Source organism: Prorops nasuta, unplaced genomic scaffold, assembly GCF_024137725.1.
Source record: "Prorops nasuta isolate Cenicafe-Biocafe unplaced genomic scaffold, Cenicafe_Pnas_1.2 PNAS00042, whole genome shotgun sequence".
Lineage (NCBI taxonomy): Eukaryota > Metazoa > Arthropoda > Insecta > Hymenoptera > Bethylidae > Prorops > Prorops nasuta.
Window position 1 is genome coordinate 983,343 of NW_027116839.1, and position 27,403 is coordinate 1,010,745.

The following is a 27,403-nucleotide window of genomic DNA, read 5'->3' on the forward strand; positions in this document are numbered from 1 at the left end:
AGTGAGTACTTATATGGGACTTGGGTAACTCACTCGGACTCAGGGAGTACTTATATGGGAAGAGGGTAACTGACTTGGGGTCAGGGAGTACTTATATGGGACAAGGTAACTCACTTGGTGTCAGGGAGTACTTATATGTGACTAGTGTAACTCACTTGGGGACCAGTGGATACATATATGGGACGAGGGTAACTCACTTGGGGGTCAGGGAGTACTTATATGGGACGAGGGTAACTCACTTGGGGACAGGCAGTATTTATATGGGACGAGGGTAACTCACTTGGGGATCAGTTAGTACTTATATGGCACGGGGGTAACACACTTGGTGTCAGGGAGTACTTATATGGGACTAGGGTAACTCACTTGGGGATCAGTGAGTACTTATATGGGACGAGGGTAACTCACTTAGGGTTAGGGAGTACTTATATGGGACGAGGGTAACTCACTTGGGATCAGGGAGTACTGATATGGGACGAGGGTACTCACTTGGGGATCAGTGTGTACTTATATGGGACTTGGGTAACTCACTCGGATTCAGGGAGTACTTATATGGGACGAGGGTAACTCACTTAGGGTCAGGGAATACTTATTTGGGTCTAGGGTAATTCACGCGGTGTCAGGGAGTACTTATATGGGACAAGGGTAACTCACTTGGGGGTCAGGAAGTACTTATATGGGACGAGGGTAACTCACTTGGGGAAAAGCAGTACTTATATGAGACGAGGGTAACTCACTTGGGGATCAGTGTGTACTTATATGGGACGAGGGTAACTCACTTGGGGTCAGAGAGTACTTATATGGGACGAGGGTAACTCACTTGGGGATCAGTGAGTACTTATATGGGACTTGGGTAACTCACTCGGACTCAGGGAGTACTTATATGGCACGAGGGTAACACACTTGGTGTCAGGGAGTACTTATATGGGACTAGGGTAACTCACTTGGGGATCAGTGAGTACTTATATGGGACGAGGGTAACTCACTTAGGGTTAGGGAGTACTTATTTGGGACTAGGGTAATTCACGGGGGGTCAGGGAGTACTTATATGGGACTTGGGTAACTCACTCGGATTCAGGGAGTACTTATATGGGACGAGGGTAACACACTTGGAGTCGGGGAGTACTTATATGGGACGAGGGTAACTCACTTGGGGTCAGGGAGTACTTATATGGGACGAGGGTAACTCACACTGGGTCAGGGAGTACTTATATGGGACGAGGGTAACTTACACTGGGTCAGGGAGTACTTATATGGGACGAGGGTAACTGACTTGGGGTCAGGGAGTACTTATATGGGACGAGGTAACTCACTTGGGGATTAGTGAGTACTTATATGGGACTTGGGTAACTCACTCGGACTCAGGGAGTACTTATATGGGAAGAGGGTAACTGACTTGGGGTCAGGGAGTACTTATATGGGACAAGGTAACTCACTTGGTGTCAGGGAGTACTTATATGTGACTAGTGTAACTCACTTGGGGACCAGTGGATACATATATGGGACGAGGGTAACTCACTTGGGGGTCAGGGAGTACTTATATGGGACGAGGGTAACTCACTTGGGGACAGGCAGTATTTATATGGGACGAGGGTAACTCACTTGGGGATCAGTTAGTACTTATATGGCACGAGGGTAACACACTTGGTGTCAGGGAGTACTTATATGGGACTAGGGTAACTCACTTGGGGATCAGTGAGTACTTATATGGGACGAGGGTAACTCACTTAGGGTTAGGGAGTACTTATTTGGGACTAGGGTAATTCACGCGGGGTCAGGGTGTACTTATATGGGACAAGGGTAACTCACTCGGATTCAGGGAGTACTTATATGGCACGAGGGTAACACACTTGGTGTCAGGGAGTACTTATATGGGACTAGGGTAACTCACTTGGGGATCAGTGAGTACTTATATGTGACGAGGGTAACTCACTTAGGGTTAGGGAGTACTTATATGGGACGAGGGTAACTCACTTGGGATCAGGGAGTACTGATATGGGACGAGGGTACTCACTTGGGGATCAGTGTGTACTTATTTGGGACTTGGGTAACTCACTCGGATTCAGGGAGTACTTATATGGGACGAGGGTAACTCACTTAGGGTCAGGGAATACTTATTTGGGTCTAGGGTAATTCACGCGGTGTCAGGGAGTACTTATATGGGACAAGGGTAACTCACTTGGGGGTCAGGAAGTACTTATATGGGACGAGGGTAACTCACTTGGGGAAAAGCAGTACTTATATGAGACGAGGGTAACTCACTTGGGGATCAGTGTGTACTTATATGGGACGAGGGTAACTCACTTGGGGTCAGAGAGTACTTATATGGGACGAGGGTAACTCACTTGGGGATCAGTGAGTACTTATATGGGACTTGGGTAACTCACTCGGACTCAGGGAGTACTTATATGGCACGAGGGTAACACACTTGGTGCCAGGGACTACTTATATGGGACTAGGGTAACTCACTTGGGGATCAGTGAGTACTTATATGGGACGAGGGTAACTCACTTAGGGTTACGGAGTACTTATTTGGGACTAGGGTAATTCACGGGGGGTCAGGGAGTACTTATATGGGACTTGGGTAACTCACTCGGATTCAGGGAGTACTTATATGGGACGAGGGTAACACACTTGGAGTCGGGGAGTACTTATATGGGACGAGGGTAACTCACACTGGGTCAGGGAGTACTTATATTGGACGAGGGTAACTCACTTGGGGATCAGTATGTACTTATATGGGACGAGGGTAACTCACTTGGGGATCTGTGCGTACTTATATGGGACTTGGGTAACACACTCGGACTCAGGGAGTACTTATATGGCACGAGGGTAACTCACTTAGGGTTAGGGAGTACTTATTTGGGACTAGGGTAATTCACGCGGGGTCAGGGAGTACTTATATGGGACAAGGGTAACTCACTTGAGGGTCAGGGAGTACTTATATGGGACTAGTGTAACTCACTTGGGGATCAGTGAGTACTTATATGGGACGAGGGTAACTCACTTGGGGATCAGTAAGTACTTATATGGGACGAGGGTAACTCACTTGGGGTCAGGGAGTACTTATATGGGACGAGGGTAACTCACACGGGGTCAGGGAGTACTTATATGGGACAAGGGTAACTGACTTGGGTCAGGGAGTACTTATATGGGACGAGGTAACTCACTTGGTGTCAGGGAGTACTTATATGGGAATAGTGTAACTCACTTGGGGATCAGTGAGTACTTATATGGGACGAGGGTATCTCACTTAGGGTCAGGGAGTACTTATTTGGGACTAGGGTAATTCACACGGGGTCAGGGAGTACTTATATGGGACGAGGGTAACTCACTTGGGGACCAGTGAGTACTTATATGGGACGAGGGTAACTCACTTGGGGATCAGTGAGTACTTATATGGGACTTGGGTAACTCACTCGGACTCAGGGAGTATTTATATGGGACGAGGGTAACACACTTGGTGTCAGGGAGTACTTATATGGGACTAGGGTAACTCACTTGGGGATCAGTGAGTACTTATATGGGACGAGGGTAACTCACTTAGGGTTAGGGAGTACTTATTTGGGACTAGGGTAATTCACGCGGGGTCAGGGAGTACTTATATGGGACAAGGGTAACTCACTTGAGGGTCAGGGAGTACTTATATGGGACTAGTGTAACTCACTTGGGGATCAGTGAGTACTTATATGGGACGAGGGTAACTGACTTGGGGTCAGGGACTACTTATATGGGACGAGGGTAACTGACTTGGGGTCAGGGAGTACTTATATGGGAAGAGGGTAACTCACACGGGGTCAGGGAGTACTTATATGGGACGAGGGTAACTCACTTGGGGATCAGTAAGTACTTATATCGGACGAGGGTAACTCACTTGGGGTCAGGGAGTACTTATATGGGACGAGGGTAACTCACACGGGGTCAGGGAGTACTTATATGGGACGAGGGTAACTGACTTGGGGTCAGGGAGTACTTATATGGGACGAGGTAACTCACTTGGTGTCAGGGAGTACTTATATGGGAATAGTGTAACTCACTTGGGGATCAGTGAGTACTTATATGGGACGAGGGTATCTCACTTAGGGTCAGGGTGTACTTATTTGGGACTAGGGTAATTCACACGGGGTCAGGGAGTACTTATATGGGACGAGGGTAACTCACTTGGGGACCAGTGAGTACTTATATGGGACGAGGGTAACTCACTTGGGGATCAGTGAGTACTTATATGGGACGAGGGTAACTCATTTGGGGATCAGTGAGCACTTATATGGGACGAGGGTAACTCACTTGGGGATCAGTAAGTACTTATTTGGGACAAGGGTAACTCACTTGGGGTCAGGGAGTACTTATATGGGAAGAGGGTAACTCACACGGGGTCAGGGAGTACTTATATGGGACGAGGGTAACTCACTTGGGGATCAGTAAGTACTTATATGGGACGAGGGTAACTCACTTGGGGTCAGGGAGTACTTATATGGGACGAGGGTAACTCACTTGGGGATCTGTGAGTACTTATATGGGACTTGGGTAACACACTCGGACTCAGGGAGTACTTATATGGCACGAGGGTAACACACTTGGTGTCAGGGAGTACTTATATGGGACTAGGGTAACTCACTTGGGGATCAGTGAGTACTTATATGGGACTAGGGTAACTCACTTAGGGTTAGGGAGTTCTTATTTGGGACTAGGGTAATTCACGCGTGGTCAGGGAGTACTTATATGGGACAAGGGTAACTCACTTGAGGGTCAGGGAGTACTTATATGGGACGAGGGTAACTCACTTGGGGATCAGTGAGTACTTATATGGGACGAGGGTAACTCACTTGGGATCAGGGAGTACTGATATGGGACGAGGGTAACTCACTTGGGGATCAGTGTGTACTTATATGGGACTTGGGTAACTCACTCGGATTCAGGGAGTACTTATATGGGACGAGGGTAACACACTTGGAGTCGGGGAGTACTTATATGGGACTAGGGTAACTCACTTGGGGTTCAGTGAGTACTTATATGGGACGAGGGTAACTCACTTAGGGTTAGGGAGTACTTATTTGGGACTAGGGTAATTCACGCGGGGTCAGGGTGTACTTATATGGGACAAGGGTAACTCACTCGGATTCAGGGAGTACTTATATGGCACGAGGGTAACACACTTGGTGTCAGGGAGTACTTATATGGGACTAGGGTAACTCACTTGGGGATCAGTGAGTACTTATATGTGACGAGGGTAACTCACTTAGGGTTAGGGAGTACTTATATGGGACGAGGGTAACTCACTTGGGATCAGGGAGTACTGATATGGGACGAGGGTACTCACTTGGGGATCAGTGTGTACTTATTTGGGACTTGGGTAACTCACTCGGATTCAGGGAGTACTTATATGGGACGAGGGTAACTCACTTAGGGTCAGGGAATACTTATTTGGGTCTAGGGTAATTCACGCGGTGTCAGGGAGTACTTATATGGGACAAGGGTAACTCACTTGGGGGTCAGGAAGTACTTATATGGGACGAGGGTAACTCACTTGGGGAAAAGCAGTACTTATATGAGACGAGGGTAACTCACTTGGGGATCAGTGTGTACTTATATGGGACGAGGGTAACTCACTTGGGGTCAGAGAGTACTTATATGGGACGAGGGTAACTCACTTGGGGATCAGTGAGTACTTATATGGGACTTGGGTAACTCACTCGGACTCAGGGAGTACTTATATGGCACGAGGGTAACACACTTGGTGCCAGGGACTACTTATATGGGACTAGGGTAACTCACTTGGGGATCAGTGAGTACTTATATGGGACGAGGGTAACTCACTTAGGGTTACGGAGTACTTATTTGGGACTAGGGTAATTCACGGGGGGTCAGGGAGTACTTATATGGGACTTGGGTAACTCACTCGGATTCAGGGAGTACTTATATGGGACGAGGGTAACACACTTGGAGTCGGGGAGTACTTATATGGGACGAGGGTAACTCACACTGGGTCAGGGAGTACTTATATTGGACGAGGGTAACTCACTTGGGGATCAGTAAGTACTTATATGGGACGAGGGTAACTCACTTGGGGATCTGTGCGTACTTATATGGGACTTGGGTAACACACTCGGACTCAGGGAGTACTTATATGGCACGAGGGTAACTCACTTAGGGTTAGGGAGTACTTATTTGGGACTAGGGTAATTCACGCGGGGTCAGGGAGTACTTATATGGGACAAGGGTAACTCACTTGAGGGTCAGGGAGTACTTATATGGGACTAGTGTAACTCACTTGGGGATCAGTGAGTACTTATATGGGACGAGGGTAACTCACTTGGGGATCAGTAAGTACTTATATGGGACGAGGGTAACTCACTTGGGGTCAGGGAGTACTTATATGGGACGAGGGTAACTCACACGGGGTCAGGGAGTACTTATATGGGACAAGGGTAACTGACTTGGGTCAGGGAGTACTTATATGGGACGAGGTAACTCACTTGGTGTCAGGGAGTACTTATATGGGAATAGTGTAACTCACTTGGGGATCAGTGAGTACTTATATGGGACGAGGGTATCTCACTTAGGGTCAGGGAGTACTTATTTGGGACTAGGGTAATTCACACGGGGTCAGGGAGTACTTATATGGGACGAGGGTAACTCACTTGGGGACCAGTGAGTACTTATATGGGACGAGGGTAACTCACTTGGGGATCAGTGAGTACTTATATGGGACTTGGGTAACTCACTCGGACTCAGGGAGTATTTATATGGGACGAGGGTAACACACTTGGTGTCAGGGAGTACTTATATGGGACTAGGGTAACTCACTTGGGGATCAGTGAGTACTTATATGGGACGAGGGTAACTCACTTGGGGTCAGGGAGTACTTATATGGGACGAGGGTAACTCACACTGGGTCAGGGAGTACTTATATGGGACGAGGGTAACTGACTTGGGGTCAGGGACTACTTATATGGTTCGAGGGTAACTCACTTGGGGGTCAGGGAGCACTTATATGGGACGAGGGTAACTCACTTGGGGACAGGCAGTACTTATTTGGGACTAGGGTAATTCACGAGGGGTCAGGGAGTACTTATATGGGACAAGGGTAACTCACTTGAGGGTCAGGGAGTACTTATATGGGACGAGGGTAACTCACTTGGGGATCAGTGAGTACTTATATGGGACGAGGGTAACTCACTTGGGATCAGGGAGTACTGATATGGGACGAGGGTACTCACTTGGGGATCAGTGTGTACTTATATGGGACTTGGGTAACTCACTCGGATTCAGGGAGTACTTATATGGGACGAGGGTAACTCACTTGGGGATCAGTGAGTACTTATATGGGACGAGGGTAACTCACTTGGTGATCAGTGAGTACTTATATGGGACGAGGGTAACTCTCTTGGGGTCAGGGAGTACTTATATGGGACGAGGGTATCTCACTTGGGGTCAGGGAGTACTTATATGGGACAAGGGTATCTCACGCGGGGTCAGGGAGTACTTATATGGGACGAGGTAACTCAATTGGTGTCAGGGAGTACTTATATGGGACTAGTGTAACTCACTTGGGGACCAGTGGATACTTATATGGGACGAGGGTATCTCACTTGGGGGTCAGGGAGTACTTATATGGGACGAGGGTAACTCACTTGGGGACAGGCACTATTTATATGGGACGAGGGTAACTCACTTGGGGATCAGTGAGTACTTATATGGGACGAGGGTAACTCACTTGGGGTCAGGGAGTACTTATATGGGACGAGGGTAACTCACTTGGGGATCTGTGAGTACTTATATGGGACGAGGGTAAATCACTTGGGGTCAGGGAGTACTTATATGGGACGAGGGTAACTGACACTGGGTCAGGGAGTACTTATATGGGACGAGGGTAACTGACTTGGGGTCAGGGAGTACTTATATGGGACGAGGTAACTCACTTGGGGATCAGTGAGTACTTATATGGGACTTGGGTAACTCACTCTGACTCAGGGAGTACTTATATGGCACGAGGGTAACACACTTGGTGTCAGGGAGTACTTATATGGGACTAGGGTAACTCACTTGGGGATCAGTGAGTACTTATATGGGACGAGGGTAACTCACTTAGGGTTAGGGAGTAATTATTTGGGACTAGGGTAATTTACGCGGGGTCAGGGAGTACTTATATGGGACAAGGGTAACTCACTTGAGGTTCAGGGAGTACTTATATGGGACGAGGGTAACTCACTTGGAGTCGGGGAGTACTTATATGCGACGAGGGTAACTCACTTGGGGTCAGGGAGTACTTATATGGGAAGAGGGTAACTCACACGGGCTCAAGGAGTACTTATATGGAACGAGGGTAACTCACTTGGGGATCAGTAAGTACTTATATGGGACGAGGGTAACTCACTTGGGGTCAGGGAGTACTTATATGGGACGAGGGTAACTCACACTGGGTCAGGGAGTACTTATATGGGACGAGGGTAACTGACTTGGGGTCAGGGACTACTTATATGGGACGAGGGTAACTGACTTGGGGTCAGGGAGTACTTATATGGGACGAGTGTAACTCACACGGGGTCAGGGAGTACTTATATGGGACGAGGGTAACTGACTTGGGGTCAGGGAGTACTTATATGGGACGAGGTAACTCACTTAGTGTTAGGGAGTACTTATTTGGGACTAGGGTAATTCAAGCGGGGTCAGGGAGTACTTATATGGGACAAGGGTAACTCACTTGAGGGTCAGGGAGTACTTATATGGGACGAGGGTAACTCACTTGGGGATCAGTGAGTACTTATATGGGACGAGGGTAACTCACTTGGGATCAGGTAGTACTGATATGGGACGAGGGTACTCACTTGGGGATCAGTGTGTACTTATATGGGACTTGGGTAACTCACTCGGATTCAGGGAGTACTTATATGGGACGAGGGTAACTCACTTAGGGTCAGGGAATAATTATTTGGGTCTAGGGTAATTCACGCGGTGTCAGGGAGTACTTATATGGGACAAGGGTAACTCACTTGGGGGTCAGGAAGTACTTATATGGGACGAGGGTAACTCACTTGGGGAAAAGCAGTACTTATATGAGACGAGGGTAACTCACTTGGGGATCAGTGTGTACTTATATGGGACGATGGTAACTCACTTGGGGTCAGAGAGTACTTATATGGGACGAGGGTAACTCACTTGGGGATCAGTGAGTACTTATATGGGACTTGGGTAACTCACTCGGACTCAGGGAGTACTTATTTGGCACGAGGGTAACACACTTGGTGTCAGGGAGTACTTATATGGGACTAGGGTAACTCACTTGGGGATCAGTGAGTACTTATATGGGACGAGGGTAACTCACTTAGGGTTAGGGAGTACTTATTTGGGACTAGGGTAATTCACGGGGGGTCAGGGAGTACTTATATGGGACTTGGGTAACTCACTCGGATTCAGGGAGTACTTATATGGGACGAGGGTAACACACTTGGAGTCGGGGAGTACTTATATGGGACGAGGGTAACTCACTTGGGGTCAGGGAGTACTTATATGGGACGAGGGTAACTCACACTGGGTCAGGGACTACTTATATTGGACGAGGGTAACTCACACGGGGTCGGGGAGTACTTATATGGGACGAGGGTAACTCACTTGGGAATCAGTGAGTACTTATATGGGACGAGGGTAACTCACTTGGGGTCAGGGAGTACTTATATGGGACGAGGGAAACTGACACTGGGTCAGGGAGTACTTATATGGGACGAGGGTAACTGACTTGGGGTCAGGGAGTACTTATATGGGACGAGGGTAACTCACTTGGTGATCAGTGAGTACTTATATGGGACGAGGGTAACTCTCTTGGGGTCAGGGAGTACTTATATGGGACGAGGGTAACTCACTTGGGGTCAGGGAGTACTTATATGGGACAAGGGTATCTCACACGGGGTCAGGGAGTACTTATATGGGACGAGGTAACTCAATTGGTGTCAGGGAGTACTTATATGGGACTAGTGTAACTCACTTGGGGACCAGTGGATACTTATATGGGACGAGGGTAACTCACTTGGGGGTCAGGGAGTACTTATATGGGACGAGGGTAACTCACTTGGGGACAGGCACTATTTATATGGGACGAGGGTAACTCACTTGGGGATCAGTGAGTACTTATATGGGACGAGGGTAACTCACTTGGGGTCAGGGAGTACTTATATGGGACGAGGGTAACTCACTTGGGGATCTGTGAGTACTTATATGGGACGAGGGTAAATCACTTGGGGTCAGGGAGTACTTATATGGGACGAGGGTAACTGACACTGGGTCAGGGAGTACTTATATGGGACGAGGGTAACTGACTTGGGGTCAGGGAGTACTTATATGGGACGAGGTAATTCACTTGGGGATCAGTGAGTACTTATAAGGGACTTGGGTAACTCACCCTGACTCAGGGAGTACTTATATGGCACGAGGGTAACACACTTGGTGTCAGGGAGTACTTATATGGGACTAGGGTAACTCACTTGGGGATCAGTGAGTACTTATATGGGACGAGGGTAACTCACTTAGGGTTAGGGAGTACTTATTTGGGACTAGGGTAATTTACGCGGGGTCAGGGAGTACTTATATGGGACAAGGGTAACTCACTTGGGGTCAGGGAGTACTTATATGGGAAGAGGGTAACTCACACGGGCTCAGGGAGTACTTATATGGAACGAAGGTAACTCACTTGGGGATCAGTAAGTACTTATATGGGACGAGGGTAACTCACTTGGGGTCAGGGAGTACTTATATGGGACGAGGGTAACTCACACTGGGTCAGGGAGTACTTATATGGGACGAGGGTAACTGACTTGGGGTCAGGGACTACTTATATGGGACGAGGGTAACTGACTTGGGGTCAAGGAGTACTTATATGGGACGAGTGTAACTCACACGGGGTCAGGGAGTACTTATATGGGACGAGGGTAACTGACTTGGGGTCAGGGAGTACTTATATGGGACGAGGTAACTCACTTAGTGTTAGGGAGTACTTATTTGGGACTAGGGTAATTCAAGCGGGGTCAGGGAGTACTTATATGGGACAAGGGTAACTCACTTGAGGGTCAGGGAGTACTTATATGGGACGAGGGTAACTCACTTGGGGATCAGTGAGTACTTATATGGGACGAGGGTAACTCACTTGGGATCAGGGAGTACTGATATGGGACGAGGGTACTCACTTGGGGATCAGTGTGTACTTATATGGGACTTGGGTAACTCACTCGGATTCAGGGAGTACTTATATGGGACGAGGGTAACTCACTTAGGGTCAGGGAATACTTATTTGGGTCTAGGGTAATTCACGCGGTGTCAGGGAGTACTTATATGGGACAAGGGTAACTCACTTGGGGGTCAGGAAGTACTTATATGGGACGAGGGTAACTCACTTGGGGAAAAGCAGTACTTATATGAGACGAGGGTAACTCACTTGGGGATCAGTGTGTACTTATATGGGACGAGGGTAACTCACTTGGGGATCAGTGAGTACTTATATGGGACTTGGGTAACTCACTCGGACTCAGGGAGTACTTATATGGCACGAGGGTAACACACTTGGTGTCAGGGAGTACTTATATGGGACTAGGGTAACTCACTTGGGGATCAGTGAGTACTTATATGGGACGAGGGTAACTCACTTAGGGTTAGGGAGTACTTATTTGAAACTAGGGTAATTCACGGGGGGTCAGGGAGTACTTATATGGGACTTGGGTAACTCACTCGGATTCAGGGAGTACTTATATGGGACGAGGGTAACACACTTGGAGTCGGGGAGTACTTATATGGGACGAGGGTAACTCACTTGGGGTCAGGGAGTACTTATATGGGACGAGGGTAACTCACACTGGGTCAGGGAGTACTTATATGGGACGAGGGTAACTGACTTGGGGTCAGGGAGTACTTATATGGGACGAGGGTAACTCACACGGGGTCGGGGAGTACTTATATGGGACGAGGGTAACTCACTTGGGGACAGGCACTATTTATATGGGACGAGGGTAACTCACTTGGGGATCAGTGAGTACTTATATGGGACGAGGGTAACTCACTTGGGGTCAGGGAGTACTTATATGGGACGAGGGTAATTCACTTGGGGATCTGTGAGTACTTATATGGGACGAGGGTAAATCACTTGGGGTCAGGGAGTACTTATATGGGACGAGGGTAACTGACACTGGGTCAGGGAGTACTTATATGGGACGAGGGTAACTGACTTGGGGTCAGGGAGTACTTATATGGGACGAGGTAACTCACTTGGGGATCAGTGAGTACTTATAAGGGACTTGGGTAACTCACTCTGACTCAGGGAGTACTTATATGGCACGAGGGTAACACACTTGGTGTCAGGGAGTACTTATATGGGACTAGGGTAACTCACTTGGGGATCAGTGAGTACTTATATGGGACGAGGGTAACTCACTTAGGGTTAGGGAGTACTTATTTGGGACTAGGGTAATTTACGCGGGGTCAGGGAGTACTTATATGGGACAAGGGTAACTCACTTGGGGTCAGGGAGTACTTATATGGGAAGAGGGTAACTCACACGGGCTCAGGGAGTACTTATATGGAACGAGGGTAACTCACTTGGGGATCAGTAAGTACTTATATGGGACGAGGGTAACTCACTTGGGGTCAGGGAGTACTTATATGGGACGAGGGTAACTCACACTGGGTCAGGGAGTACTTATATGGGACGAGGGTAACTGACTTGGGGTCAGGGACTACTTATATGGGACGAGGGTAACTGACTTGGGGTCAAGGAGTACTTATATGGGACGAGTGTAACTCACACGGGGTCAGGGAGTACTTATATGGGACGAGGGTAACTGACTTGGGGTCAGGGAGTACTTATATGGGACGAGGTAACTCACTTAGTGTTAGGGAGTACTTATTTGGGACTAGGGTAATTCAAGCGGGGTCAGGGAGTACTTATATGGGACAAGGGTAACTCACTTGAGGGTCAGGGAGTACTTATATGGGACGAGGGTAACTCACTTGGGGATCAGTGAGTACTTATATGGGACGAGGGTAACTCACTTGGGATCAGGGAGTACTGATATGGGACGAGGGTACTCACTTGGGGATCAGTGTGTACTTATATGGGACTTGGGTAACTCACTCGGATTCAGGGAGTACTTATATGGGACGAGGGTAACTCACTTAGGGTCAGGGAATACTTATTTGGGTTTAGGGTAATTCACGCGGTGTCAGGGAGTACTTATATGGGACAAGGGTAACTCACTTGGGGGTCAGGAAGTACTTATATGGGACGAGGGTAACTCACTTGGGGAAAAGCAGTACTTATATGAGACGAGGGTAACTCACTTGGGGATCAGTGTGTACTTATATGGGACGAGGGTAACTCACTTGGGGATCAGTGAGTACTTATATGGGACTTGGGTAACTCACTCGGACTCAGGGAGTACTTATATGGCACGAGGGTAACACACTTGGTGTCAGGGAGTACTTATATGGGACTAGGGTAACTCACTTGGGGATCAGTGAGTACTTATATGGGACGAGGGTAACTCACTTAGGGTTAGGGAGTACTTATTTGAAACTAGGGTAATTCACGGGGGGTCAGGGAGTACTTATATGGGACTTGGGTAACTCACTCGGATTCAGGGAGTACTTATATGGGACGAGGGTAACACACTTGGAGTCGGGGAGTACTTATATGGGACGAGGGTAACTCACTTGGGGTCAGGGAGTACTTATATGGGACGAGGGTAACTCACACTGGGTCAGGGAGTACTTATATGGGACGAGGGTAACTGACTTGGGGTCAGGGAGTACTTATATGGGACGAGGGTAACTCACACGGGGTCGGGGAGTACTTATATGGGACGAGGGTAACTCACTTGGGGACAGGCACTATTTATATGGGACGAGGGTAACTCACTTGGGGATCAGTGAGTACTTATATGGGACGAGGGTAACTCACTTGGGGTCAGGGAGTACTTATATGGGACGAGGGTAACTCACTTGGGGATCTGTGAGTACTTATATGGGACGAGGGTAAATCACTTGGGGTCAGGGAGTACTTATATGGGACGAGGGTAACTGACACTGGGTCAGGGAGTACTTATATGGGACGAGGGTAACTGACTTGGGGTCAGGGAGTACTTATATGGGACGAGGTAACTCACTTGGGGATCAGTGAGTACTTATATGGGACTTGGGTTACTCACTCTGACTCAGGGAGTACTTATATGGCACGAGGGTAACACACTTGGTGTCAGGGAGTACTTATATGGGACTAGGGTAACTCACTTGGGGATCAGTGAGTACTTATATGGGACGAGGGTAACTCAGTTAGGGTTAGGGAGTACTTATTTGGGACTAGGGTAATTTACGCGGGGTCAGGGAGTACTTATATGGGACAAGGGTAACTCACTTGAGGGTCAGGGAGTACTTATATGGGACGAGGGTAACTCACTTGGAGTCGGGGATTACTTATATGCGACGAGGGTAACTCACTTGGGGTCAGGGAGTACTTATATGGGAAGAGGGTAACTCACACGGGCTCAGGGAGTACTTATATGGAACGAGGGTAACTCACACGGGCTCAGGGAGTACTTATATGGAACGAGGGTAACTCACTTGGGGATCAGTAAGTACTTATATGGAACGAGGGTAACTCACTTGGGGTCAGGGAGTACTTATATGGGACGAGGGTAACTCACACTGGGTCAGGGAGTACTTATATGGGACGAGGGTAACTGACTTGGGGTCAGGGACTACTTATATGGGACGAGGGTAACTGACTTGGGGTCAGGGAGTACTTATATGGGACGAGTGTAACTCACACGGGGTCAGGGAGTACTTATATGGGACGAGGGTAACTGACTTGGGGTCAGGGAGTACTTATATGGGACGAGGTAACTCACTTAGTGTTAGGGAGTACTTATTTGGGACTAGGGTAATTCAAGCGGGGTCAGGGAGTACTTATATGGGACAAGGGTAACTCACTTGAGGGTCAGGGAGTACTTATATGGGACGATGGTAACTCACTTGGGGATCAGTGAGTACTTATATGGGACGAGGGTAACTCACTTGGGGATCTGTGAGTACTTATATGGGACGAGGGTAAATCACTTGGGGTCAGGGAGTACTTATATGGGACGAGGGTAACTGACACTGGGTCAGGGAGTACTTATATGGGACGAGGGTAACTCACTTGAGGGTCAGGGAGTACTTATATGGGACGAGGGTAACTCACTTGGAGTCGGGGATTACTTATATGCGACGAGGGTAACTCACTTGGGGTCAGGGAGTACTTATATGGGAAGAGGGTAACTCACACGGGCTCAGGGAGTACTTATATGGAACGAGGGTAACTCACTTGGGGATCAGTAAGTACTTATATGGAACGAGGGTAACTCACTTGGGGTCAGGGAGTACTTATATGGGACGAGGGTAACTCACACTGGGTCAGGGAGTACTTATATGGGACGAGGGTAACTGACTTGGGGTCAGGGACTACTTATATGGGACGAGGGTAACTGACTTGGGGTCAGGGAGTACTTATATGGGACGAGTGTAACTCACACGGGGTCAGGGAGTACTTATATGGGACGAGGGTAACTGACTTGGGGTCAGGGAGTACTTATATGGGACGAGGTAACTCACTTAGTGTTAGGGAGTACTTATTTGGGACTAGGGTAATTCAAGCGGGGTCAGGGAGTTCTTATATGGGACAAGGGTAACTCACTTGAGGGTCAGGGAGTACTTATATGGGACGAGGGTAACTCACTTGGGGTCAGGGAGTACTTATATGGGACGAGGGTAACTCACTTGGGGATCTGTGAGTACTTATATGGGACGAGGGTAAATCACTTGGGGTCAGGGAGTACTTATATGGGACGAGGGTAACTGACACTGGGTCAGGGAGTACTTATATGGGACGAGGGTAACTGACTTGGGGTCAGGGAGTACTTATATGGGACGAGGTAACTCACTTGGGGATCAGTGAGTACTTATATGGGACTTGGGTTACTCACTCTGACTCAGGGAGTACTTATATGGCACGAGGGTAACACACTTGGTGTCAGGGAGTACTTATATGGGACTAGGGTAACTCACTTGGGGATCAGTGAGTACTTATATGGGACGAGGGTAACTCAGTTAGGGTTAGGGAGTACTTATTTGGGACTAGGGTAATTTACGCGGGGTCAGGGAGTACTTATATGGGACAAGGGTAACTCACTTGAGGGTCAGGGAGTACTTATATGGGACGAGGGTAACTCACTTGGAGTCGGGGATTACTTATATGCGACGAGGGTAACTCACTTGGGGTCAGGGAGTACTTATATGGGAAGAGGGTAACTCACACGGGCTCAGGGAGTACTTGTATGGAACGAGGGTAACTCACTTGGGGATCAGTAAGTACTTATATGGAACGAGGGTAACTCACTTGGGGTCAGGGAGTACTTATATGGGACGAGGGTAACTCACACTGGGTCAGGGAGTACTTATATGGGACGAGGGTAACTGACTTGGGGTCAGGGACTACTTATATGGGACGAGGGTAACTGACTTGGGGTCAGGGAGTACTTATATGGGACGAGTGTAACTCACACGGGGTCAGGGAGTACTTATATGGGACGAGGGTAACTGACTTGGGGTCAGGGAGTACTTATATGGGACGAGGTAACTCACTTAGTGTTAGGGAGTACTTATTTGGGACTAGGGTAATTCAAGCGGGGTCAGGGAGTACTTATATGGGACAAGGGTAACTCACTTGAGGGTCAGGGAGTACTTATATGGGACGATGGTAACTCACTTGGGGATCAGTGAGTACTTATATGGGACGAGGGTAACTCACTTGGGATCAGGGAGTACTGATATGGGACGAGGGTACTCACTTGGGGATCAGTGTGTACTTATATGGGACTTGGGTAACTCACTCGGATTCAGGGAGTACTTATATGGGACGAGGGTAACTCACTTAGGGTCAGGGAATACTTATTTGGGTCTAGGGTAATTCACGCGGTGTCAGGGAGTACTTATATGGGACAAGGGTAACTCACTTGGGGGTCAGGAAGTATTTATATGGGACGAGGGTAACTCACTTGGGGAAAAGCAGTAGTTATATGAGACGAGGGTAACTCACTTGGGGATCAGTGTGTACTTATATGGGACGAGGGTAACTCACTTGGGGTCAGAGAGTACTTATATGGGACGAGGGTAACTCACTTGGGGATCAGTGAGTACTTATATGGGACTTGGGTAACTCACTCGGACTCAGGGAGTACTTATATGGCACGAGGGTAACACACTTGGTGTCAGGGAGTACTTATATGGGACTAGGGTAACTCACTTGGGGATCAGTGAGTACTTATATGGGACGAGGGTAACTCACTTAGGGTTAGGGAGTACTTATTTGGGACTAGGGTAATTCACGGGGGATCAGTGTGTACTTATATGGGACTTGGGTAACTCACTCGGATTCAGGGAGTACTTATATGGGACGAGGGTAACTCACTTAGGGTCAGGGAATACTTATTTGGGTCTAGGGTAATTCACGCGGTGTCAGGGAGTACTTATATGGGACAAGGGTAACTCACTTGGGGGTCAGGAAGTACTTATATGGGACGAGGGTAACTCACTTGGGGAAAAGCAGTACTTATATGAGACGAGGGTAACTCACTTGGGGATCAGTGTGTACTTATATGGGACGAGGGTAACTCACTTGGGGTTAGAGAGTACTTATATGGGACGAGGGTAACTCACTTGGGGATCAGTGAGTACTTATATGGGACTTGGGTAACTCACTCGGACTCAGGGAGTACTTATATGGCACGAGGGTAACACACTTGGTGTCAGGGAGTACTTATATGGGACTAGGGTAACTCACTTGGGGATCAGTGAGTACTTATATGGGACGAGGGTAACTCACTTAGGGTTAGGGAGTACTTATTTGGGACTAGGGTAATTCACGGGTGGTCAGGGAGTACTTATATGGGACTTGGGTAACTCACTCGGATTCAGGGAGTACTTATATGGGACGAGGGTAACACACTTGGAGTCGGGGAGTACTTATATGGGACGAGGGTAACTCACTTGGGGTCAGGGAGTACTTATATGGGACGAGGGTAACTCACACTGGGTCAAAGAGTACTTATATGGGACGAGGGTAACTCACTTAGGGTCAGGGAATACTTATTTGGGTCTAGGGTAATTCACGCGGTGTCAGGGAGTACTTATATGGGACAAGGGTAACTCGCTTGGGGGTCAGGAATTACTTATATGGGACGAGGGTAACTCACTTGGGGAAAAGCAGTACTTATATGAGACGAGGGTAACTCACTTGGGGATCGTGTGTACTTATATGGGACGAGGGTAACTCACTTGGGGTCAGAGAGTACTTATATGGGACGAGGGTAACTCACTTGGGGATCAGTGAGTACTTATATGGGACTTGGGTAACTCACTCGGACTCAGGGAGTACTTATATGGCACGAGGGTAACACACTTGGTGTCAGGGAGTACTTATATGGGACTAGGGTAACTCACTTGGGGATCAGTGAGTATTTATATGGGACGAGGGTAACTCACTTAGGGTTAGGGAGTACTTATTTGGGACTAGGGTAATTCACGGGGGGTCAGGGAGTACTTATATGGGACTTGGGTAACTCACTCGGACTCAGGGAGTACTTATATGGCACGAGGGTAACACACTTGGTGTCAGGGAGTACTTATATGGGACTAGGGTAACTCACTTGGGGATCAGTGAGTACTTATATGGGACGAGGGTAACTCACGTAGGGTTAGGGAGTACTTATATGGGACGAGGGTAACTCACACTGGGTCAGGGAGTACTTATATGGGACGAGGGTAACTGACACTGGGTCAGGGAGTACTTATATGGGACGAGGGTAACTGACTTAGAGTCAGGGATTACTTATATGGGACAAGGGTAACTCACTTGGTGATCAGTGAGTACTTATATGGGACGAGGGTAACTCACTTGGGGTCAGGGAGTACTTATATGGGACGAGGGTAACTCACTTGGGGTCAGGGAGTACTTATATGGGACAAGGGTATCTCACACGGGGTCAGGGAGTACTTATATGGGAAGAGGGTAACTGACTTGGGGTCAGGGAGTACTTATATGGGACGAGGTAACTCACTTGGTGTCAGGGAGTACTTATATGGGACTAGTGTAACTCACTTGGGGACCAGTGGATACATATATGGGACGAGGGTAACTCACTTGGGGGTCAGGGAGTACTTATATGGGACGAGGGTAACTCACTTGGGGACAGGCAGTATTTATATGGGACGAGGGTAACTCACTTGGGGATCAGTGAGTACTTATATGGGACGAGGGTAACTCACTTGGGGTCAGGGAGTACTCATATGGGACGAGGGTAACTCACTTGGGGATCTGTGAGTACTTATATGGGACGAGGGTAAATCACTTGGGGACAGGGAGTACTTATATGGGACGAGGGTAACTGACACTGGGTCAGGGAGTACTTATATGGGACGAGGGTAACTGACTTGGGGTCAGGGAGTACTTATATGGGACGAGGTAACTCACTTGGGGATCAGTGAGTACTTATATGGGACTTGGGTAACTCACTCGGACTCAGGGAGTACTTATATGGGAAGAGGGTAACTGACTTGGGGTCAGGGAGTACTTATATGGGACAAGGTAACTCACTTGGTGTCAGGGAGTACTTATATGGGACTAGTGTAACTCACTTGGGGACCAGTGGATACATATATGGGACGAGGGTAACTCACTTAGGGTTAGGGAGTACTTATTTGGGACTAGGGTAATTCACGCGGGGTCAGGGAGTACTTATATGGGACAAGGGTAACTCACTCGGATTCAGGGAGTACTTATATGGCACGAGGGTAACACACTTGGTGTCAGGGAGTACTTATATGGGACTAGGGTAACTCACTTGGGGATCAGTGAGTACTTATATGGGACGAGGGTAACTCACTTAGGGTTAGGGAGTACTTATATGGGACGAGGGTAACTCACTTGGGATCAGGGAGTACTGATATGGGACGAGGGTACTCACTTGGGGATCAGTGTGTACTTATATGGGACTTGGGTAACTCACTCGGATTCAGGGAGTACTTATATGGGACGAGGGTAACTCACTTAGGGTCAGGGAATACTTATTTGGGTCTAGGGTAATTCACGCGGTGTCAGGGAGTACTTATATGGGACAAGGGTAACTCATTTGGGGGTCAGGAAGTACTTATATGGGACGAGGGTAACTCACTTGGGGAAAAGCAGTACTTATATGAGACGAGGGTAACTCACTTGGGGATCAGTGTGTACTTATATGGGACGAGGGTAACTCACTTGGGGTCAGAGAGTACTTATATGGGACGAGGGTAACTCACTTGGGGATCAGTGAGTACTTATATGGGACTTGGGTAACTCACTCGGACTCAGGGAGTACTTATATGGCACGAGGGTAACACACTTGGTGTCAGGGAGTACTTATATGGGACTAGGGTAACTCACTTGGGGATCAGTGAGTACTTATATGGGACGAGGGTAACTCACTTAGGGTTAGGGAGTACTTATTTGGGACTAGGGTAATTCACGGGGGGTCAGGGAGTACTTATATGGGACTTGGGTAACTCACTCGGATTCAGGGAGTACTTATATGGGACGAGGGTAACTCACTTGGGGTCAGGGAGTACTTATATGGGACGAGGGTAACTCACACTGGGTCAGGGAGTACTTATATGGGACGAGGGTAACTTACACTGGGTCAGGGAGTACTTATATGGGACGAGGGTAACTGACTTGGGGTCAGGGAGTACTTATATGGGACGAGGTAACTCACTTGGGGATCAGTGAGTACTTATATGGGACTTGGGTAACTCACTCGGACTCAGGGAGTACTTATATGGGAAGAGGGTAACTGACTTGGGGTCAGGGAGTACTTATATGGGACAAGGTAACTCACTTGGTGTCAGGGAGTACTTATATGTGACTAGTGTAACTCACTTGGGGACCAGTGGATACATATATGGGACGAGGGTAACTCACTTGGGGGTCAGGGAGTACTTATATGGGACGAGGGTAACTCACTTGGGGACAGGCAGTATTTATATGGGACGAGGGTAACTCACTTGGGGATCAGTTAGTACTTATATGGCACGGGGGTAACACACTTGGTGTCAGGGAGTACTTATATGGGACTAGGGTAACTCACTTGGGGATCAGTGAGTACTTATATGGGACGAGGGTAACTCACTTAGGGTTAGGGAGTACTTATATGGGACGAGGGTAACTCACTTGGGATCAGGGAGTACTGATATGGGACGAGGGTACTCACTTGGGGATCAGTGTGTACTTATATGGGACTTGGGTAACTCACTCGGATTCAGGGAGTACTTATATGGGACGAGGGTAACTCACTTAGGGTCAGGGAATACTTATTTGGGTCTAGGGTAATTCACGCGGTGTCAGGGAGTACTTATATGGGACAAGGGTAACTCACTTGGGGGTCAGGAAGTACTTATATGGGACGAGGGTAACTCACTTGGGGAAAAGCAGTACTTATATGAGACGAGGGTAACTCACTTGGGGATCAGTGTGTACTTATATGGGACGAGGGTAACTCACTTGGGGTCAGAGAGTACTTATATGGGACGAGGGTAACTCACTTGGGGATCAGTGAGTACTTATATGGGACTTGGGTAACTCACTCGGACTCAGGGAGTACTTATATGGCACGAGGGTAACACACTTGGTGTCAGGGAGTACTTATATGGGACTAGGGTAACTCACTTGGGGATCAGTGAGTACTTATATGGGACGAGGGTAACTCACTTAGGGTTAGGGAGTACTTATTTGGGACTAGGGTAATTCACGGGGGGTCAGGGAGTACTTATATGGGACTTGGGTAACTCACTCGGATTCAGGGAGTACTTATATGGGACGAGGGTAACACACTTGGAGTCGGGGAGTACTTATATGGGACGAGGGTAACTCACTTGGGGTCAGGGAGTACTTATATGGGACGAGGGTAACTCACACTGGGTCAGGGAGTACTTATATGGGACGAGGGTAACTTACACTGGGTCAGGGAGTAGTTATATGGGACGAGGGTAACTGACTTGGGGTCAGGGAGTACTTATATGGGACGAGGTAACTCACTTGGGGATTAGTGAGTACTTATATGGGACTTGGGTAACTCACTCGGACTCAGGGAGTACTTATATGGGAAGAGGGTAACTGACTTGGGGTCAGGGAGTACTTATATGGGACAAGGTAACTCACTTGGTGTCAGGGAGTACTTATATGTGACTAGTGTAACTCACTTGGGGACCAGTGGATACATATATGGGACGAGGGTAACTCACTTGGGGGTCAGGGAGTACTTATATGGGACGAGGGTAACTCACTTGGGGACAGGCAGTATTTATATGGGACGAGGGTAACTCACTTGGGGATCAGTTAGTACTTATATGGCACGAGGGTAACACACTTGGTGTCAGGGAGTACTTATATGGGACTAGGGTAACTCACTTGGGGATCAGTGAGTACTTATATGGGACGAGGGTAACTCACTTAGGGTTAGGGAGTACTTATTTGGGACTAGGGTAATTCACGCGGGGTCAGGGTGTACTTATATGGGACAAGGGTAACTCACTCGGATTCAGGGAGTACTTATATGGCACGAGGGTAACACACTTGGTGTCAGGGAGTACTTATATGGGACTAGGGTAACTCACTTGGGGATCAGTGAGTACTTATATGTGACGAGGGTAACTCACTTAGGGTTAGGGAGTACTTATATGGGACGAGGGTAACTCACTTGGGATCAGGGAGTACTGATATGGGACGAGGGTACTCACTTGGGGATCAGTGTGTACTTATTTGGGACTTGGGTAACTCACTCGGATTCAGGGAGTACTTATATGGGACGAGGGTAACTCACTTAGGGTCAGGGAATACTTATTTGGGTCTAGGGTAATTCACGCGGTGTCAGGGAGTACTTATATGGGACAAGGGTAACTCACTTGGGGGTCAGGAAGTACTTATATGGGACGAGGGTAACTCACTTGGGGAAAAGCAGTACTTATATGAGACGAGGGTAACTCACTTGGGGATCAGTGTGTACTTATATGGGACGAGGGTAACTCACTTGGGGTCAGAGAGTACTTATATGGGACGAGGGTAACTCACTTGGGGATCAGTGAGTACTTATATGGGACTTGGGTAACTCACTCGGACTCAGGGAGTACTTATATGGCACGAGGGTAACACACTTGGTGCCAGGGACTACTTATATGGGACTAGGGTAACTCACTTGGGGATCAGTGAGTACTTATATGGGACGAGGGTAACTCACTTAGGGTTACGGAGTACTTATTTGGGACTAGGGTAATTCACGGGGGGTCAGGGAGTACTTATATGGGACTTGGGTGACTCACTCGGATTCAGGGAGTACTTATATGGGACGAGGGTAACACACTTGGAGTCGGGGAGTACTTATATGGGACGAGGGTAACTCACACTGGGTCAGGGAGTACTTATATTGGACGAGGGTAACTCACTTGGGGATCAGTATGTACTTATATGGGACGAGGGTAACTCACTTGGGGATCTGTGCGTACTTATATGGGACTTGGGTAACACACTCGGACTCAGGGAGTACTTATATGGCACGAGGGTAACTCACTTAGGGTTAGGGAGTACTTATTTGGGACTAGGGTAATTCACGCGGGGTCAGGGAGTACTTATATGGGACAAGGGTAACTCACTTGAGGGTCAGGGAGTACTTATATGGGACTAGTGTAACTCACTTGGGGATCAGTGAGTACTTATATGGGACGAGGGTAACTCACTTGGGGATCAGTAAGTACTTATATGGGACGAGGGTAACTCACTTGGGGTCAGGGAGTACTTATATGGGACGAGGGTAACTCACACGGGGTCAGGGAGTACTTATATGGGACAAGGGTAACTGACTTGGGTCAGGGAGTACTTATATGGGACGAGGTAACTCACTTGGTGTCAGGGAGTACTTATATGGGAATAGTGTAACTCACTTGGGGATCAGTGAGTACTTATATGGGACGAGGGTATCTCACTTAGGGTCAGGGAGTACTTATTTGGGACTAGGGTAATTCACACGGGGTCAGGGAGTACTTATATGGGACGAGGGTAACTCACTTGGGGACCAGTGAGTACTTATATGGGACGAGGGTAACTCACTTGGGGATCAGTGAGTACTTATATGGGACTTGGGTAACTCACTCGGACTCAGGGAGTATTTATATGGGACGAGGGTAACACACTTGGTGTCAGGGAGTACTTATATGGGACTAGGGTAACTCACTTGGGGATCAGTGAGTACTTATATGGGACGAGGGTAACTCACTTAGGGTTAGGGAGTACTTATTTGGGACTAGGGTAATTCACGCGGGGTCAGGGAGTACTTATATGGGACAAGGGTAACTCACTTGAGGGTCAGGGAGTACTTATATGGGACTAGTGTAACTCACTTGGGGATCAGTGAGTACTTATATGGGACGAGGGTAACTGACTTGGGGTCAGGGACTACTTATATGGGACGAGGGTAACTGACTTGGGGTCAGGGAGTACTTATATGGGAAGAGGGTAACTCACACGGGGTCAGGGAGTACTTATATGGGACGAGGGTAACTCACTTGGGGATCAGTAAGTACTTATATCGGACGAGGGTAACTCACTTGGGGTCAGGGAGTACTTATATGGGACGAGGGTAACTCACACGGGGTCAGGGAGTACTTATATGGGACGAGGGTAACTGACTTGGGGTCAGGGAGTACTTATATGGGACGAGGTAACTCACTTGGTGTCAGGGAGTACTTATATGGGAATAGTGTAACTCACTTGGGGATCAGTGAGTACTTATATGGGACGAGGGTATCTCACTTAGGGTCAGGGTGTACTTATTTGGGACTAGGGTAATTCACACGGGGTCAGGGAGTACTTATATGGGACGAGGGTAACTCACTTGGGGACCAGTGAGTACTTATATGGGACGAGGGTAACTCACTTGGGGATCAGTGAGTACTTATATGGGACGAGGGTAACTCATTTGGGGATCAGTGAGCACTTATATGGGACGAGGGTAACTCACTTGGGGATCAGTAAGTACTTATTTGGGACGAGGGTAACTCACTTGGGGTCAGGGAGTACTTATATGGGAAGAGGGTAACTCACACGGGGTCAGGGAGTACTTATATGGGACGAGGGTAACTCACTTGGGGATCAGTAAGTACTTATATGGGACGAGGGTAACTCACTTGGGGTCAGGGAGTACTTATATGGGACGAGGGTAACTCACTTGGGGATCTGTGAGTACTTATATGGGACTTGGGTAACACACTCGGACTCAGGGAGTACTTATATGGCACGAGGGTAACACACTTGGTGTCAGGGAGTACTTATATGGGACTAGGGTAACTCACTTGGGGATCAGTGAGTACTTATATGGGACTAGGGTAACTCACTTAGGGTTAGGGAGTTCTTATTTGGGACTAGGGTAATTCACGCGTGGTCAGGGAGTACTTATATGGGACAAGGGTAACTCACTTGAGGGTCAGGGAGTACTTATATGGGACGAGGGTAACTCACTTGGGGATCAGTGAGTACTTATATGGGACGAGGGTAACTCACTTGGGATCAGGGAGTACTGATATGGGACGAGGGTAACTCACTTGGGGATCAGTGTGTACTTATATGGGACTTGGGTAACTCACTCGGATTCAGGGAGTACTTATATGGGACGAGGGTAACACACTTGGAGTCGGGGAGTACTTATATGGGACTAGGGTAACTCACTTGGGGTTCAGTGAGTACTTATATGGGACGAGGGTAACTCACTTAGGGTTAGGGAGTACTTATTTGGGACTAGGGTAATTCACGCGGGGTCAGGGTGTACTTATATGGGACAAGGGTAACTCACTCGGATTCAGGGAGTACTTATATGGCACGAGGGTAACACACTTGGTGTCAGGGAGTACTTATATGGGACTAGGGTAACTCACTTGGGGATCAGTGAGTACTTATATGTGACGAGGGTAACTCACTTAGGGTTAGGGAGTACTTATATGGGACGAGGGTAACTCACTTGGGATCAGGGAGTACTGATATGGGACGAGGGTACTCACTTGGGGATCAGTGTGTACTTATTTGGGACTTGGGTAACTCACTCGGATTCAGGGAGTACTTATATGGGACGAGGGTAACTCACTTAGGGTCAGGGAATACTTATTTGGGTGTAGGGTAATTCACGCGGTGTCAGGGAGTACTTATATGGGACAAGGGTAACTCACTTGGGGGTCAGGAAGTACTTATATGGGACGAGGGTAACTCACTTGGGGAAAAGCAGTACTTATATGAGACGAGGGTAACTCACTTGGGGATCAGTGTGTACTTATATGGGACGAGGGTAACTCACTTGGGGTCAGAGAGTACTTATATGGGACGAGGGTAACTCACTTGGGGATCAGTGAGTACTTATATGGGACTTGGGTAACTCACTCGGACTCAGGGAGTACTTATATGGCACGAGGGTAACACACTTGGTGCCAGGGACTACTTATATGGGACTAGGGTAACTCACTTGGGGATCAGTGAGTACTTATATGGGACGAGGGTAACTCACTTAGGGTTACGGAGTACTTATTTGGGACTAGGGTAATTCACGGGGGGTCAGGGAGTACTTATATGGGACTTGGGTAACTCACTCGGATTCAGGGAGTACTTATATGGGACGAGGGTAACACACTTGGAGTCGGGGAGTACTTATATGGGACGAGGGTAACTCACACTGGGTCAGGGAGTACTTATATTGGACGAGGGTAACTCACTTGGGGATCAGTAAGTACTTATATGGGACGAGGGTAACTCACTTGGGGATCTGTGCGTACTTATATGGGACTTGGGTAACACACTCGGACTCAGGGAGTACTTATATGGCACGAGGGTAACTCACTTAGGGTTAGGGAGTACTTATTTGGGACTAGGGTAATTCACGCGGGGTCAGGGAGTACTTATATGGGACAAGGGTAACTCACTTGAGGGTCAGGGAGTACTTATATGGGACTAGTGTAACTCACTTGGGGATCAGTGAGTACTTATATGGGACGAGGGTAACTCACTTGGGGATCAGTAAGTACTTATATGGGACGAGGGTAACTCACTTGGGGTCAGGGAGTACTTATATGGGACGAGGGTAACTCACACGGGGTCAGGGAGTACTTATATGGGACAAGGGTAACTGACTTGGGTCAGGGAGTACTTATATGGGACGAGGTAACTCACTTGGTGTCAGGGAGTACTTATATGGGAATAGTGTAACTCACTTGGGGATCAGTGAGTACTTATATGGGACGAGGGTATCTCACTTAGGGTCAGGGAGTACTTATT